General features: G+C 38.8%; 1 long non-coding RNA gene across 2 annotated transcripts in view; it reads left to right on the top strand.

Moving 5' to 3' along the window:
* Nucleotides 1-18,238, top strand: part of LOC142180267 (uncharacterized) — a 32,069-nt gene extending 13,831 nt beyond the window's left edge. Inside the window, exons 3-4 of one of the 2 annotated variants that reach the window (XR_012708570.1) lie at nt 16,769-16,827; nt 18,075-18,238. This is a non-coding gene — a long non-coding RNA (uncharacterized LOC142180267). Of the gene's footprint in view, nt 1-16,768; nt 17,032-18,074 lie in introns of those variants that run through there. The other variant, XR_012708569.1, reaches the window with a different exon arrangement.
* The last annotated feature ends 380 nt before the right edge of the window (nt 18,239-18,618 follow it).

Below are 18,618 nucleotides of genomic sequence, written 5' to 3'. Positions count from 1 at the left end.
GATCTATAACGTTATCTGTTTAGCTACAATGCAACTTGCTTCTACCTTATGTTTTGTGTTATAATATGTAGACATGTGTACCTATAGGAATAGATTAAATGTTACCCTTATAAACTTTCGACTTTAACAAAAAGCCTATATGAAATGCGTGCAAGTCAGATGTCCTCTAACAAAAGAAAGATGGATGAAGACCAAATTGATCACACGATAGGCCATCCATATCTTCGTGCCGAAAATAGTGAAAGAAACCTTAGGCGACGTATCACATACAGAGAAATTTCACCTGATAAAAAGGCAGCACTTCTAGAGCGACGTCAGACTGAATATGCTGCGAGAAAGCGTTGTCTTTCTGAAATTTCTTCCGCCAATCCTTCCGATCAAAGTCATTCTTCTTCCGAATCTCAAAGGATGATTCCAGGACAAGATGCTACCTTCATCCGAGACATACCTTCTTCTTCCCGAAATGGTTGGTTGAATTGAACTGTAATATTCCATTAACTTCCGGCATATTAGGCTACCCTCAGATAGTTAACATATTTTGAGGTGCTGCCTGTATATTACACACTCGACATCAGGAACATATACTGAAAATTTAACTACTAATGTTGCAGGATGCACCTTAACACAGGTGGGGTGCTGGAATATTAACCAGCTACCCAATTGTCCTTCCATTCTAAAAAGGGTTCCGAATTGTAAATTGTGCCGAGCTAGAAGATTTCAGTATGAAACTCCTAGCTTTTGTTGTAGTAATGGTTCAGTAAAATTAGTTTCACAAGGCCTACCTTCTGAGTTAAAAAGCCTTTACTTTGGCATGAACGATGAATCCAATCATTTCCGTACTTATATTAGAACATACAATAACATGTTCGCATTTACTTCACTTGGAGTAAAGTACGATAAGGAATTATCAAAAAGAACTCAAGGTGTCTATACATTTAGAGTTCAAGGACAAATGTACCATTTTATAAATAACCTCACCCCCAGAGATAACAAAGCCAAAAATCTGCAGCTTTATTTTTATGACAATGATGATGATGATATAGTTAACAAGATGGCCTTTTCAGAAAAACTTGACAGGTCGGTTATTGCAAAATTGTTGAACATTCTAAACATTAATCCATACTCTATCTTTCTGAAATATTAGACAGACATTCCAGATTTATCTAACTTCTACATCGCACTTAAGTGTGATTCTACCTTGGACCAATGAACATATAATTTACCCCGCGTATCAGAAGTCATAGCTGCATGGGTTGACGAAGAATTGGAATGTTCTTTATCTACACCCCATATTTGTATCCACACCCATAGTAACAGTAACCAACTGGTTCACTATTTCTATGGCTGCTACGACCCATTACAATATCCTTTGTTATTTCCCTATGGTGAAAACGGATGGCATTGCGGCATCCAAAAGGTTCAACAAAAAACTAGCTCTCCTAGGCCTCGTGCTTCCTGTAAACATGAGCAACTTCCAAGTATAACTAATATGTGTTCAATTGATGGACTACTTAACATAGAACAAGAAATCTTGCAAAAAGAAAGGAAGAAAAAAAAATATTGTTTCCTGCCGAGAATATTATTGCTACAAACTTCAAATTAGAGACGATGAAGAAAATGAAACTTTACATTCTGGAATGTAATTCCAACAATATTCTGTAGATGAATATATAAAACTTGAAACACAAAGATTAGACTTTTTCCTATTCAATCAAGAAGTACTTCGGATTGAGGCATTAGAAGGACTTACTGATCTTCTAAGACTAGGCGAAAGAGAAGCTTCAAATATTGGCAGAAAAACATTCCTTCCTGTTAGCTTTACTGGAGGTCCAAGAGATATGCGGCGTCGATATATGGGTGCCATTGCATTAGTACAACACTTTGGAAAACCTGATATCTTTCTAACGATAACATGTAATCCTTCTTGGCTAGAGATAGAAGATTTCTTACTACCAACTGATGAAGTACAAAACAGACCAGATTTAGTGAGTCGCGTATTTAAAGCAAAGGTAGAAGAGCTTAAGTCAGATATAGTTAAAAAGAGTATATTTGGAAAAGTCATTGCTTTTATGTACACCATAGAATTCCAAAAATGAGGTCTTCCTCATGCTCATTTCCTTATTATACTTGCTGACGAGTATAAGTTATTGACACCTAAGGCTTATGATAAAGTTGTTTGTGCCGAACTACCAGATGCTAATACAAATAGTTATTTCGATTCTTTGGTGGTTAAGCATATGATGTATGGTCCTTGTGGAAGTTTAAATCCTACAAGTCCATGCATGAAAAATATGAGACAATTTAAATTTAAATATCTCATAGATTATGCCAACGAAACATCTAAAGGTAAGAATTCATATCCAATTTACAGAAGGCGAGATACTGAAAAATTTGTCAAAGTTAGAAGCCAATATCTTGATAATTTATAGGTTGTTCCTTACAATCCATATCTACTGAGCAAGTTTAACTGTCACATGAATGTTGAAATTTACTCGGATGTTAAAGTTATTAAATATATCTACAAGTACATGGGTAAAGGGCATGATAAAATTGCTTTAAACGTACATAGTAATGATACCAATATAGAGATTGATAAAATCAGAGAATATAGATCTGGCAGATGGGTGTCAGCACCGGAGGCTATGTGGTGTTTGTTTGCTTTTCATATTAGTGAAATGACTCCCAATGTCTACCATCTTCAACTACATCTTGAGAATCAACAATTTGTCTCCTTTAAGACAACTGCAAGTCTAAACACAATTTTAAATAATCTTGCAATTAAGAAAACAATGCTAACAGAATTTTTTACAATCAATGAAACAAATAAGCGCGCCAAAGAGCTTCAATTATTGTACATAGAATTTCCAAAACACTTCATATGGTCAGTGAGTGATAAAATGCGGTCACCAAGACAACAAGGTTATGCTAGTATTGTCACATGTCATCCAACAGAAGGAGAGAGGTACTACCTTCGCCTATTATTGATGAACATAGGACGCCCAAAATCATACAAAGATCTCAAAACTGTAAATGGAAAGCATTGCAACACATTTAGAGAATCCGCAGGAAAAAAAAAAGGATTGCTAGCTTGTGATAACAACTTAATTAATTGTATGTCTGAAGCTACTAATTACCAAATGCCATACAGTCTAAGATGCTTATTTGCAACGCTATTAGTATATTATAACCCCGCTAATCCAAGAGAATTATAGGAACGATTTGAAAGCTCCATGTCTGAAGATTTCTCAATTATACCAAACATACAAACAAACAACATTCGTTATTTGGTCCTAAATCATATAAACGATATTTTACATTCAATGGGACAGAGTATAAATGAATTTAAACTCATATCAGAAACTTTCACATCTTCTGCATCTTCCACAATAACACAAGAGGTTAGACACATCCATTTAGAGCGAAATATAATTGTGACTAAAGAAGATTTGTTGCTATTCAAAAAACTAAATAAAGAACAACTAACAGCATATGACGCCATCTTTGATAGAATATTTTCAAATGGATCAAGAGTTTTTTTTATTGATGGTCTTGGAGGAACAGGAAAAAGCTTCTTATACCGTGCTCTACTAGCTATGGTACGATCCAGGGGATTTATAGCTTTAGCTATAACAACTTCTAGTTTTGCGACTTTCGTACTTCCTGGTGGCCGGACTGCTCACTCCCGTTTTAAACTTTCTATTGATACAAGTAGAAATTATAGTTGCAATATAAGTAAACAAAGTTCGCTTGCATCTTTAATCCGAGATGCAAAACTAATAGTATGGGATGAGGTGTCAATGGCAAAGAAAAAACTTGTTGAGACTTTTGATTTACTCTTGAGAGATATTATGGACAAAGATACACTCTTTGGTGGTAAAGTCGTCGTTTTCGGAGGTGATTTCAGACAGACTTTGCCAGTTGTACAAAGCGGGACGAAAGAAGATTTCATTTGTGAAAACTTATTATATTCAGACATCTGTAATCACCTTAAAAAATTTCGATTATCAAAAAATATACATGCAAGAAAAGATCCTGCCTTTTGTGAGTACTTACTAAGGATTGGAGATTGTAACGACTCGATCGGTCATTTTGAACACTAGTGCGTTGTTCGGCGGTTTGAGGCTATGAGTAGCTTCACTTAAGGTATTATGACTTGTACGTGTGGTCGGAATTGAATTTTGGAAAGTTCGCAGTTAATTTAGAAAGAAAATTCCCATTTCGGAAGCTTTAAGTTGGAAAAGACTAATATGTGATTTTTAAGTAAAAGACGTCGGAATCGGGATTTGAAGATTCCAACAGGTTCGTATGATGATTGGGGTCGGATTCCGATTCTGAAAGTTGGAGTAGGTTCGTAATGTCTAATGTGACTTATGTGCAAAATTGGAGGTCAATCGGACGTGATTTGACAGGTTTTGGCATCGAATATAGAAGTTTGAAGTTCTAAAGTTCATTAAGTTTGAATTGGGGTGCGATTCATGATTTCGATATTGTTTGATGTGATTTGAGGCCTCGAACAAGGTCGTGTCATGTTTTGGGATAGGTTGGTGTGATTGGACGAAGTCCCGGGGGGCTCGGGTGTATTTCGGGTGTGTTTCGGATCATTTTGGGCTACTTTGGATGCTGATTTTCTGATGTCTGGTGTTGTTCTTCGCGTTCGCGAGGATCCTCTCGCATTCGGGGAGAAGGATTTGGCTTCTGGGATTTTGTTCTTCACATTCGCGAAAAGACTCTCGCGTTCGCGAAGAAGGAAATCTCTGTTGCACAGGTCTGATTTCGGAGGCTCATATCTCGCAATCTATAAAGAATTTGGAGATGATCCAAAAATGAAAGTTGTAGTCCTTTGTATTCAGTTTTTAGAAAGATAAACTATTTAGCATTTGAACTTGTGTACAAAAGGTTATGGCTGGTACACTATAGGCTATCCAAGAAGATGAAGAAGAAATTTGTATTGCACAGGACTGATTTTGACAGCTTATATCTCGAAATCTATAAGGAATTGAGAGATGACCAAAACATAAAAGTTGTAGATCTTAGCGTCTAGTTTTCATAAAGTTAAACCATTTATTATTTGGAGTTTTGTACCAAAGGTTATGACCATTATACTAGAGGCTGTCTGAGAAGAGTTTGGAAATAGCTTCTGAGAATATTTTTTATCACGAAAGCGATGGGAGGCCAGCGAACATGAAGAAGGGTCGCATGGGCAGTGTATAAGTTTGCAAAAATGTGTTTGGCTCATTTCATCTCATTTCCTCCATGGGAGACGACCTAGGAGCAATTTTGGAGCTCCATCTTCATCATCTATGTCAAGGTAAGTGATTCCCACCTATTGCAAGTTAAATACTTGGATTATATATAGATTTTAACATGGAAATTCATGGAAATTAGTGAAAATTTGGGGCTTTGGTAGAAAACCTAAAAAGTGGTATTTTTGGATTTTAACCACGAATTTGGGCATCGAATTGAGAATAAATTATATATTTGAGTTCGTGATGTTATAGATAATGTTTATCTTCGAAAATTTTCGGAATCCGGGCATTATCTTCGAAAATTTTCGGAATCCGGGCACGTGGGCCCAAGGGTAATTTTTATCGACTTTTCAAGCGGAGTTAGGAATTTTTGTAAATTGAATTATAATGAGTATTAGAGTATATATTTATGGGTTTGCACATTTATTAACTAGTTTTGGAGCGTTGGGCATCGGTTTGAGTTGTTGGAAGGGCTTGGGAGCCGGTTGTGGAATTTTGGAGCGAGGTAAGTCTCTTTTCTAACCTTGTAAGAGGGAATTAATCCCATAGTTGAATCAAATCATTATGTGTTTCTAAGTGTGGGGGCTACGTACGCACGAGGTGACGAGAGTCCGTGCGTAGCTACTATTATGCTTATGTCCGGGTAGTCTAGGACCCAAATCATGTTATATTTGAGATGTTTGCATCCTACTTGTTAATTTAATTGTTAAAAATATATTGGAATATGATAAGGAAGTTGTAAAAGGTTAAACTTCACCTACTTGAGTTTTGGACTGGTCATTTGACCGTTAATGAGAATTTAAATTTCTTTGAACGTTATCCCTTAATATATCTTGAATTGGTTGTTTATATGTATTTTCTCTTGTTGTGGAGTGGGTCGAACGCCTCGGTAGCATATAGATGCAACTATGGTTCGTGTTGTTCGACTTTCGGCAGTGCACAATTTATATTTATGTTAGATTGGGCCGTACGACCTCAGCATGATTTGCGCATGATTGATTTGGTTGTTCTGGAATTCAAAATAATTGATATTACTTCATTGGCCTGAGATATAAAATGGTAAATGATAAAAACACAAAAATGAATTTGGCAATTTCTTATTAACAAAGAATTGTTTACTTACTTCATGATATTGAGTTTACTGCCGCTCTATACAATTCATGCTTAATCATATCATCGATATTTTTATTTACAACCCATAGTAAGTGTCGGAGTCGACCCCTCGTCGATGCTTCTTCGAGGTTAGACTGGATACATATTGGTGCACACTTTTGTGCAGGTACATATGTGTCTAGTGGCCCTGTGAGAGCAAAAGCGTGGTTAAGTGCAGGGACTTAGGTGAGCTGTATTTCCACATTCGATCCGCAACCAGCAGAGTCTCCTTCAGTGTTACTTATCTATTTTTCTGTCTAATTTGTATTCCGGATAGATGCTGTATTTTATTTTATCTTCCTAGTTGATGATCATGCACTTGTGACACAGGGTTTTGGGGGTACTTATGAGTTGTTCTGTAGTGTAGTTGGGAAAATATTATTATTTACTTTGTAAATTTTATTTCTCATTATTTAATTGAAGGAAAAATCATGATTTCAAAATACTAAAATGAGTAATTAAGTTAATCAAGTATTGTTGGCTTGCCTCACAGTGGTATTAGGCGTCATCACGACCTTTAACGGATTTTGGGTCGTGACAACATGATATCAGAGCACTAGGTTTACTTAGGTCTCACGAGTCATGATCAAGTCTAGTAGAGTCTTGCGGATCGGTACGGAGACGTCTGTACTTTTCTTCAAGAGGCTACAGGCCTGTTAGGAGCACTTCCCTTTTTGATTCCTCATCGTGCGATTTGATTCCTTTGAGGCTTATGCCTTTGTTTCTTTCCTACTCGATCTTATGCAATGTGAAGAGCTTGTTACAAATCGGGAATTGAGGAATTGTAATGGTACTACAGATGTGGTGCAAGATGTTTCTTCCTGCGTATTTGATTGGGCTATTGTCGTCGCCTTGCAGAAGGTCGTTCTGTTGTTTCAGCTCAGTATCAGTACTACCTAAGGTTTTGAGATTTGGCATCGATTGTTATAACGATTCGCGCGTTGCTATCACACAGTGTTGGTGTAATGGTAGGATGCTTGTCTATACGTCGAAGCAGTGAATGACTTGGAAGGAGGTTTACTCAGTGCATATTCAGAGATTCAGTATTTTATTTTCGGCGGAGGAAAGGCAATCAGACTGTGAATGTTCAGGTTTGGGTTGATGGAGTAACGAGACTTGGTATGTTCAAGCGTGGTGGAATTTTCATCTGTGATGTGGTGTCATCGTCCTTGTGGAACGCGTTAAGGTTCGCCGGTGTTATGGTCTTCATCAATTTGCCTTCGGGGCAGAGTAGTGTGAGATGGTGCCGGAGATACAGTTGTCGGAGATAGTGGAGTGTAGCAGTTTCGAAATTCAAATGGGTATTTCTAATGTTGACGGCTCGAGGAAGATGATCTTCAGAGAGGTTTAAAGTTGGTAGCGATCTATTGGTTCAAGTGCTACAGAGATGGATGTTGACTTAAGGCAACAACTGGGCAGCGAAATATGAGGAAGGACATGTGGGAGGTGTCTTATGGTGGATAAACTTCTAGAAGGCCAAGTGTGAGAAACAGGAGTCGAGTAGTTACTTAAAGGAGTGGGTTTGATCAAAGTGAGAGAGTGGAAGAGTAGCATATGGGTTTTGTGATAGGATGACTACACGCCTTGGGAAAAGTTTAGAGTGATTCGGGATTCATGGTGGACGGTGACTAGGTCTACAAAATTAATTTGGAATATTGGCTATTATACGGCGGGAGATGCGATACGACAAAAAGGAGCTGCTTGATATGAAGAAGGATACAACATGAATTTGGATTGGAATGTATTGTCGCACCTTTAGTCGATGTCCATGAGAAGTGAACAGACTTGCACAGCTGGTGAATGAGCACGATTTTAGGATGGGTTACTGATTTTGTAGTAATTGTACCCAGTGCAACGACGTTGGAAGATGTCAGCATGTAATTTCCACAGGTGGGTTATCTCCTGTGAGCATGTTAGCGGTCGCGTGATTGACGAAGCTTCCACGAAGAATTCTACTATCTATCTGATGAGAGGTTGAATATGTAAATATGGCTAGTGATTCAAAGCGTTCATTAAATGCTAACAGAAGGATTTCGAGGAATTTGGCGGGTTGATTGTGCAAGATCATGTCAATGGGGGATAAAGAATCTTGGTGGGTTCCAAAGTTATGCCATTGTAACTTCAAGCTAAGTGGGGGAGCCCCACCGTCTATGATTGGATCACGTGGTTGTCTGCTTGTACGGTTTCTGGTTATCGATGTATCGACAGGTTAATATGACTAAGGAAAGAAAGCATTAGTGGTAATTCGAGCAAAGGACTTGAGGAATGTGTGCTATATTTGGGCCTTATCGATTCATGCTCAGTTTTGGGAAGACTCGGAGTTTCTGCTTCTTGTGGGAGTAATGTTAAAGGGAAAAGAATTTAATCGGGTGCTTCTCGGATAGGGTGTTCACGTGCTAGCAGAGCACTAGAGTTTGGCTTATATTCGGGGCCAAGTCAGAGTGGGTGACTCTCAACAGTGGTCCTAGTGGGTTCAAGAATTTGAGTACAATGCCTAAGGACTTGGAATGTTCTATGTTATCATTGGGTATGCGGTGCAGTATTGGAGGAAGGGAAAAAGTAGCTTCAGATTCGCGGAAGGTCTTGCAGAACGGGTGTACCAGTTGGGGATGCTATTGTGCGTTTAAGGAGAATATGAGATGGTTCATGGGTATTGAGACGATGTGGTCTCGTGGATTGGGTCACTCAGGATGAGTGTTGTTGGGTTTCGTTACGTTTATGAACGGAGCTATTATTATTTCTAAGGTAAGTTAAGAATAAATTGGGAGAAGACGGTTCGGCTAATAATGGTTGAATCAACATGATTGTGGCCGTGATTAGTTCCTTCAGCGTGTTTAGTTATATATGTGATTTGTGGCGGAACGTGCGAGGCTTGACAACCACCATAATTCGATTGATTTGGGAGGTATTTGGTTCTAAGGACTAGGTTGAGTAAATGGATTCTGGAAGAGTCATGGCGGTTTAGATCGCGACATGAGATTGTAATTCCCGCGGTTTGAGAATTCAGTTGCGTGTTGCAATGGTTTTTCTGAGATGAGCTAAGTAAAAGGTTTCTATATGATGAAGTGTTTATTCTATTTAGTGGTATAGGAGTTATGGTGAAATTCTTGTACTGTCGCGTATTAGCATGTTAGGTGCAGTGAGCGGCATGGGAATTGGAAGTTGAGGATCAAGGTTGCCGTTTGGTGTTGGCAAGAATATCACGAGCTCGGGTGAGCAAGAAAGGATTTAGATGGTTAGAGTAAGCTGGTATTGTCTTTAGCGTCACCTGAGATCGGTGTCCTATGTAAGAGGCTTTGTGTACTGATTGCAGATTCTTGATTTGCTTTACGACATTAGTATGGCCGGTGGTATGGATGTGCAGACTTGTTACCTGGTGCGGAAGGTTGTGAGAGCGTATCCCATGGGAAAATTGTATAAGTATGATATGTTGTCACTTGATTGATTGAAGATTGAAGATTGAAACCAGGTGTGGAGATTTTTGGCACTATCGCTAATGTGAGAGTTTAGGCCTGAAAAGCGCTCTATTCAGTTGGTTGTGAATTGTGAAAGTTTGGTCCGGATTCGGCGGTTGTTCTTATGTGTCATGAATAAGTCATTGTGGGTCCTTGAGAGGTTATTTGCCCAAGCATGGTATGATCAGAATCGGATGAGGTCCGTTGATGGGTCCAAATGTGGATGTGTACTCTACACCAGCATGGGTGTGTTCATTCAGCATAGCACTCCTTATGGAGGAGTATTCGGATGTTGGATGTTATTTCGTCATCGGCTATTTCTTGTAATACTCTATTGTGCAGTGTGGATTGTGAGACGGCTTGATTAATTGCACATGTGTTGAGGTTCCGCGTAGCGATGGTGCTTTGTGAGAAGTATGGCTCTCGAGATGCAGATCATATATTACACCTTAGTTGTGTTTGAGTTTTGCGGCGTATGGCGCTATCTGTCTCCCCAGGGATGGTATTACGCACTTGGCGTGCTTGTGGTCGATATTCGGGTATTTCGTAGTTGTGGGCATTTTAGCTCGGTAAGTATTTCCTTATAGATTATTATGTGTGGATTGGGTGGCACGCCGCCACGAGTATGTTGTTTGGATTGGGTGGCACGCCGCCACAGGTATCATGGTTGGATCGGGTTGCACGCCGCAATGGTATCATGTGTGGATCGGGTTGCACGCCGCAACAGTGCGATGTTGAGTACAGTTTCCCATATCTTTTCTTGTGTGTTTTGCTTCTCATTTATGAGGAAGGTTCATAACATCTTTTCGCTTATTAAATTAATTACGTGGGTTGAGAAGTTCTTTTCAGAGCTCATTTCTCCTTATGTATCGCATTCAAGGTTGTGGCTTGTTAGCACTCTGTGGTATCATATGAGACTTTTTGCAGTGTCTGAGGTGGCTTATCGCCTGAGCAGCTTGTACTGGGTGAGACGAGATTATTGGAACTGGGATCAGTGCGATCAGATTTATATGAGGCACATTAAAGAGTAAATATTGATATTCAGTCCAGAATGAGGTAGTGGTTCTTGTCGGGAGGAGAGACTCCATGAATTTTGATTCGGCAGGTGGTCAGGAGTTTCTACACCTCTTCTGTCGTAGCAGTATTGTGAGAGTTGAAATGGGACTTATATGCTTCATGAGGTGCGTTAAGGGCATCAGATTCGTGGGATTTCAGTTGTTGTCAGAGGATATTATTATGGTCATGTGAATACTGCGGTGCATGATAGGAATTCGGTAAGAGTATACAATCATGTATTGGTACATCGTGTAGTGATGGATACGGTATTCGTATGTTGGAAACAGACCTGGTAGAGGATTTCAGATGTTGGAATTGGGCTCTAAGGCTAGTTTGACTAAATAAAAGGGAGAATCTTCAGAATTGCTCGAGCTAATGTGCTCAATTGAGTTATGGTAGCACGGGTAGGTGCACGAGGTGTTAAATAGTGATTTCAGATGACTCCAAGACAGTTCTTAGCACGTTCGATAACGAACGTATGTTTAAGTAGGAGAGAATGTAACGACCTGACCGGTCATTTTGAACACTAGCATGTTGTTTGGCAGTTTGAGGGCATGAGTAGCTTCACTTCAGGTATTATGACTTGTACGTATGGTCGGAATTGAATTTCGGGAAGTTCGGAGTTAATTTAGAAAGTACATTTTCATTTCGGAAGCTTTAAGTTGGAAAATTGACTAAGGTGTGATTTTTGAGTAAACGACCTCGGAATCGGGATTTGAAGGTTCCAATAGGTTCGTATGATGATTTTAGACTTGGGCGTATATCTGGATCGGGTTTTGGATGATCCGGGAGCGTTTCAGCGCCTATTGTGGAAGTTGGCATTTTGGAAGAATTTCATAAATTTGGGTTGAAGAGCATTTTAATGTTATCGATGTCTGTTTGGGATTCTGAGTCTGTGAATAGCTCCGTATGGTGATTCTGGTATTAAGAGTGCGTCCGGAAGTGGATTCGGAGGTCCGTAGGTCATTTGGCGAAAGTTAGAAATTTGATGGTTTTTGAGAAGTTTGATCAGAAGTGCACTTTTTGATATCGGGGTCGGATTCCGATTCTGGAAGTTGGAGTAGGTCCGTAATGTCGAATGTGACTTGTGTGCAAAATTTGAGGTCAATCGGACGTGATTTGATAGGTTTCGACATCGAATGTAGAAGTTTGAAGTTCTAAAGTTTATTAAGCTTGAATTGGGGTGCGATTCATGATTTCGATGTTTGATGTGATTTGATGCCTCAAGCAAGTTCGTGTCATGTTTTGGGATAGGTTAGTGTGATTGGACGAAGTCCTGTGGGCCTCGGGTGAGTTTCGGGTGTGTTTCGGATCATTTTGGGCTACTTTGGATGCTGATTTTTTGATGTATGGTGTCGTTCTTCTCATTCGCGAGGATCCTCTCGCGTTCGTGGAGAAGGATTTGGTTTCTGGGATTTTGTTCTTCGCCTTCGCGAAGAGACTTTCGTGCTCGCGAAGAAGGAAATCTTTGTTGTATATGTCTGACTTCGGAGGCTCATATCTCGCAATCTATAATGAATTTGGAGATAATCCAAATATGAAAGTTGTAGTACTTTGTGTCTCGTTTTCAGAAAGGTAAACCATTTAGCATTTGGATTTGTGTACCAAAAGTTATGGCTGGTATATTACAGGCTGTCCGAGAAGATGAAGAAGAAATTTGTGTTGCACAGAGCTGACTTTGGCAACTAATATCTCGAAATCTATAAGGAACTGAGAGATGACCAAAACATGAAAGTTGTAGATCGTAGTATGTAGATTTTATAAAGTTAAACTATTTATCATTTAGAGTTTTGTACAAAATGTTATGACTATTATACTACGTGATATCTGAGAAGAGTTTGGAAATGGCTTTTGAGAATTTTGTTCATCGCGAATGCGATGGGAGGCCCGCGAACGCGAAGAAGGGTCACCTGGGCAGTGTATAAGTTTTCAAAAACGGGTTTGGCTCATTTCATCTAATTTCCTCCATGGGAGACGACCTAGGAGCGATATCGGAACTCCATCTTCATCATCTATGTCAAGGTAAATGATTTCCACCTATTGCAAGTTAAATACTTGGATTATATATAGATTTTAACATGGAAATTATGGAAATTAGTGGAAATTTGGGGCTTTGGTAGAAAACCTAAAAATGGATATTTTTAGATTTTAACCACGAATTTGGGCATGGAATTGAGAATAAATTATATATTTGAGTTCGTGATGTTATGGGTAATGTTTATCTTCGAATTTTTTTGAAATCCGGGCTTGAGGGTTGATTTTATCGACTTTTCGAGCAGAGTTAGAAATTATTGTAAATTGGATTATAATAAGTATTGGAGTATATTTTTGTGGATTTGCATATTTATTGACTAGTTTTGGAGCGTTCGACATCGGTTTGAGTTATTGGAAAGGCTTGGGAGCCGGCTATGGAACTTCGGAGTGAGGTTAGTCTCTTTTATAACCTTGTAAGAGGGAATTAACCCCATAGGTGAATTGAATTAATATGTGCTTCTAAGTGTGGGGGCTACGTACGCACGAGGTGACGAGAGTCCGTGCGTAGCTACTATTATGCTTATGTCCGGGTAGTCTAGGACCCAAATCATGTTATATTTGTGATGTTTGCATCCTACTTGTTAATTTAATTGTTAAAAATATATTGGAACATGATAAGGAAGTTGTAAAAGGGTAAACTTCACCTACTTGAGTTTTGGACGGGTCATTTGACCGTTAATGAGAATTTATATTTCTTTGAACATTAGCCCTTAATAAATCTTGAATTGGTTGTTTATATGTATTTTCTCTTGTTGTGGAGCGGGCCGAACGCCTCGGTAACAGATAGATGCATCTATGGTTCGTGTCGTTCGACCCTCAGCAGTGCACATTTTATATTTATGTTGGATCGGGTCGTACGACCTCGGTATAATTTGTGCATGATTGATTTGCTTGTTCTGGAATTCATAATAATTGACATTACTTTATTGGCCTGAGATATAAAATGGTAAATGATAAAAACAAAAAAATGAATTTGGAAATTTCTTATTAACAAAGAATTGTTTACTTACTTCATGATATTGAGTTTACCGTCGCTCTATACTGTCACGACCCAAATTCCCCCCTCCTGAATTGTCGTGACTGCACCTAGTCTCTACGACTAGATAGACCTAACATTTGCGGAAAAGAAATGAAAAACTGAAAAAGTAACAACTATTAGAAACAAATAATTTAAATAAAACATTTGAGATGCCGCTCGGCATATACAATAATCACTCTCGAAATGTACGCAACTCTCCCAAGACCCGGAACACCGTAAGTCACAAGCTTCAACGAATCTCAAACTGTTCTATACATTTGTACTAAAATAAATAAAAGGGAAGCAATATCAGAAAGGATAGAAGGGAACTCCGAGGTTTGCGAACGCGGCAGATGTACCTTGAATTCTCCGGAATGGCAGCAACTGAACAACTAGGAACGCGACTAGTAGGAGGTACCTGGATCTGCATACGAAAAACATGTGTAGGGAAGGGCATGAGTATACCACAACGGTACCCAGTGAGTGCCAAGCCTAACCTCGGTCGGGTAGTGACGAGGTAAGGTCAGGCCCTACTGGTATATATATAATAAAAACAAGACAATGCAATATCACAGTAAAATAAAGACTGAAATTTAACAAAATAAAATCATATGAGGTAATATCTCAGTACACAGAGATAACAACATGGGATATTTCGAGATACCGTCTCATAGTCCCAAACTTAAATATGCAAGACAGGAGGGATCTCCCGAAATACCGTTCCGTAGTCCCAAAGTAAATATGCAGCTCAAACAACGGAAATTGCAGTTATAGCAAGAAAAGCCTACAGTTTAGACTAAGTTCAAATCTCAGATCTAAAAAAAATAGTGAGAAATGCGAACGAATAATTAATTAAGACGAATGTCAAGGAAAAATAGGGAATTCACTAAACACGCTGCACAGAGTTCAGATAGGCAATTAAGGCAAGTAGACATGCTATTCTAAGCTAACAGGATACAATACATGCTGATAAAACTCAATTAAGAAGGAAAACAAGTTATTACTTAGCAAAAACCGGGTTTTATAACAATTTAGCCCGTGTACGTACTCGTCACCTCACGTATATGGCGCTCACATATCAAAAACAGTACCAAATCCTAAGAGGAGTTCCCCCCACAAGGTTAGGCAAGTCACTTACCTCGAACCAAGCTCAAATCAATCTGTAACAATGCTCTTCCTATGAATATCCGGCTACGAATGTCCCAAATCGAACCAAAATCAATTACATACCATAAATATAGCTATAAGAAACTAATCTAGTCAATGAAATCTAAGCTAAAGCGAGAAATTAGGAAATCATCCCAAAAAGCCTTCCGGGCCCATGTCTCAAAATCGGGTAAAAGTCACAAAATACGAATACCCATTCACTCACGAGTCTAACCATACAAGAGTTACTCGAATCCGACCTCAATTCGTCTTCCAAAACTCGAAATTATAGCCTATGAAGCTTTTACCATTTTCTCCCAAATTTCCAACTCAAATCCCTAATTAGAAGATAAAAATAATGATAGATTCATGAAATATAGCCCAATCCGAGTTAGAACCACTTACCCCAACAATCCTCTCGAAGAAATCTCAAATAATCGCCTCACATCGAGCTCTCAAACTCCCAAAATCGAAAATGGGAAATCAACCCTCGAAATCCTATTTTCTGCCCAGCAAACTCGCTTCTACGAGCCTTCAACCTCACCTGCGGGAAGTCTATCGCAGTTGCGAAAATCACTTATGAGGGTTGTGTCCGTATCTGCGGCAAGGGGGCCGCATCTGCGTGTGCGCACCTGCGGAACACTGCCCGCTTCTGCAGTCCTTCTCCGCGCCTGCGATTCCTTAGGAGCATCTGCGGGCATCGCAGATGCGGTACTTCCCCCGCACCTGCGATCCCTGTTCAAGCTTCCAAACTCCGCATCTGCGCCCTTCACTCTGCACGTGCGAGTTCGCACCTGCGGTCTCCCCACCGCAGGTGCGAAACACCAGAAACTAGCAACTTCAGAAATTGCATAAGTTCAATATTTCATCTGTTAAGCATCCGAAACATACCCGAGGCCCCCGGGACCTCAACCAAATATACCAACCAGTCCCAAAATACCACATGGACTTAGTCGAGCCCTCATATCACACCAAACAACGCTAAAAACATAATTCGCCCTCTGATTCAAACTTAAAGAACTTGAAACTTCCAAATTCGACAACTGATGCCGAAACCAATCACACCACGTCCTGTTGACCCCAAATTTTACACACAAGTCATAATCAACCTTACGGACCTAATCCAACTTTCGGAATCGGAATTCGACCCTGATATCAAAATGTCCACTACCGGTCAAGATCTCCAAAAATTTGACTTTCGCCATTTCAAGCCTAAATAAGCTACAGAACTCCAAAACACAATCCGGGCACGTTCCTAAGCCCAAAATCACCCAACGGAGCTAACGAAATCGACAAAACTCTATTACGGAGTCGTCTTCACACAGTATCGACTATGGTCCAAATTCTAAGATTTAAGCCTTTGTTTAGGGACTAAGTGTCCCAAAACACTTCAAAAACCAAAACGAAATCTCCCGGCAAGTCACAATAGCAAAAATAGATGCGTTATTAACAAAGAATTGTTTACTTACTTCATGATATTGGGTTTACCGTCGCTCGATACAATCCATGCTTAATCATATCATCGATATTTTTATTTACAGCCCATAGTGAGTGTCGGAGTCGACCCATACTACACTTGGACAGTTACTGAGTACGCGTTGATTTCTGGGTATGCGTTGATTTACGTACTCATACTATACTTGCTGCACACTTTTGTGCAGGTACATATGTGTCTAGTGGCCCTGTAAGAGCAGAGGCGTAGTTAAGTGCGGTGACTTAGGTGAGTTGCATTTTCACATTTCGATCCGCAGCCAGCAGAGTCTCCTTCAGAGTTACTTATGTATTTTCCTGTCTAATTTGTATTTCGGACAGATGCTGTATTTTATTTTATCTTCCTAATTGATGCTCATGCACTTGTGACGCCGGATTTTGGGGGTACTTGTGAGTTGTTCAGTAATATAGTTAGGAAAATATTATCATTTACTCTGTAAAATTTATTTCTCATTATTTAATTGAAGAAAAAATCATGATTTCAAAATATTAAAATGAGTAATTAAGTTAATCAAGTATTGTTGGCTTGCCTGACAGCGGTGTTAGGCGCCATCACGACCGCCATCACGACCTTTAACAGATTTTGGGTTGTGACAAATATGGAATAGAAAAGGTTAATGAACATGGAAAAATTGAAGTTCCAAAATCTTTCCTCATTCCATTTACTAATGAGAAAGGCTAATTACATACTTTGTTCAAAACTATTTATTCCAATTTAGATGCACTCATTTATGACACCTCCTCAGTTACATCTCGCGCTGTCTTAACAATCAAAAATGATTTTGTGAATGAAATTAATCAGATGTTCATAGATCAGTTTCCTAAAATTGCTATGACATTCATAGGAATCGATGAAACTGTAGGGCCAAAAGATCAAAAGCCAATTTGAATTTTTTTTGCATACTTTGAATCCTGCTGGTCTACCTCCGTACAAGTTAGTTCTAAAGCAAAATTGTCCAATTATGCTACTGTGCAATTTAAATCCTTCCGAGGGTTCATGTAATGGTACCCGCTTAATTTGTACTGATTTCAAACCTCATGTTATTAGTGCTAAAATTGCAAGTGGTGACTTTAACGGCAAACATGTTTTCATTCCTCGAATACCATTATTATCTTCACAAGATGAAAAATTACCTATTCCATTTAAGAGAACACAATTCCCAATTCGATTATGTTTTGCAATGACTATAAACAAAGCCAAGTGTCAAACACTAGATTTCGTAGGAATTTATTTACGTAAACTTGTCTTTTCACACGGCCAACTTTACATTGCTTTATCAAGAGCAACAAGCTCAAAATGTGTAACGATGTTAATCCGACCAGCATTCTACTTACAATGTAGTATATAGTGAAATTATCAAAAAGGCATTCTCCTAAGTATTTTGATTGGCTCGAAAAAAGGTATTATTACGTAAGTTATTACTTGTATTTTGTATTTGTTATTTTATCGTATACTTATTATTATTCATTTTCCAGATTGCAGGCAACAATGGCAGAGAGACTTGGTATATGTGCAATCACTCCTGATACACCAAACTGGACGTGCAAGGTGCAAGGTGCAAGTTGTAGATATATGTCGACCAGGAGAGAGTTCAGAAAGAAAGATAAAATATTTGAACATGATCTTCCAAGATGAACAGGTGTGCAAGTTTTCCAAATTTATTTTGCCTCTCTCTCTGGTGTGTGAGTTATTTCTGCATATCTTATTCATTTGTTACACTTTCTTTGTTGGCCATTGCTATCTGGGTATGTGTAGTTTATATTCTTTTCTTGGGTATCATTAGTTTTTTTGTTCTTTTGCGCAGATTTTTGTTTACTTATACATGCACGACAAAGATTTTGTTTAATTTGCTCATTGCATCTTTGAAAAATAAACGTGTACATGGATGATTTTTAAATATTAGCTACAAATCTGCCTATCTTCTCCCTTTTTTGCATAATGAAACTTAATTCTTTTTGCCCTCTTCAATAATAAGATGCTTCTTTGACAAAATATTTCATGATATGCCTGAACCAAAAA

Source organism: Nicotiana tabacum, chromosome 4 (genome assembly GCF_000715075.1).
Source record: "Nicotiana tabacum cultivar K326 chromosome 4, ASM71507v2, whole genome shotgun sequence".
In the NCBI taxonomy this organism is placed as follows: Eukaryota; Viridiplantae; Streptophyta; class Magnoliopsida; order Solanales; family Solanaceae; genus Nicotiana; species Nicotiana tabacum.
Note: the sequence above shows the minus strand (reverse complement) of the source record. Positions and strands in the feature narration are given on the sequence as shown.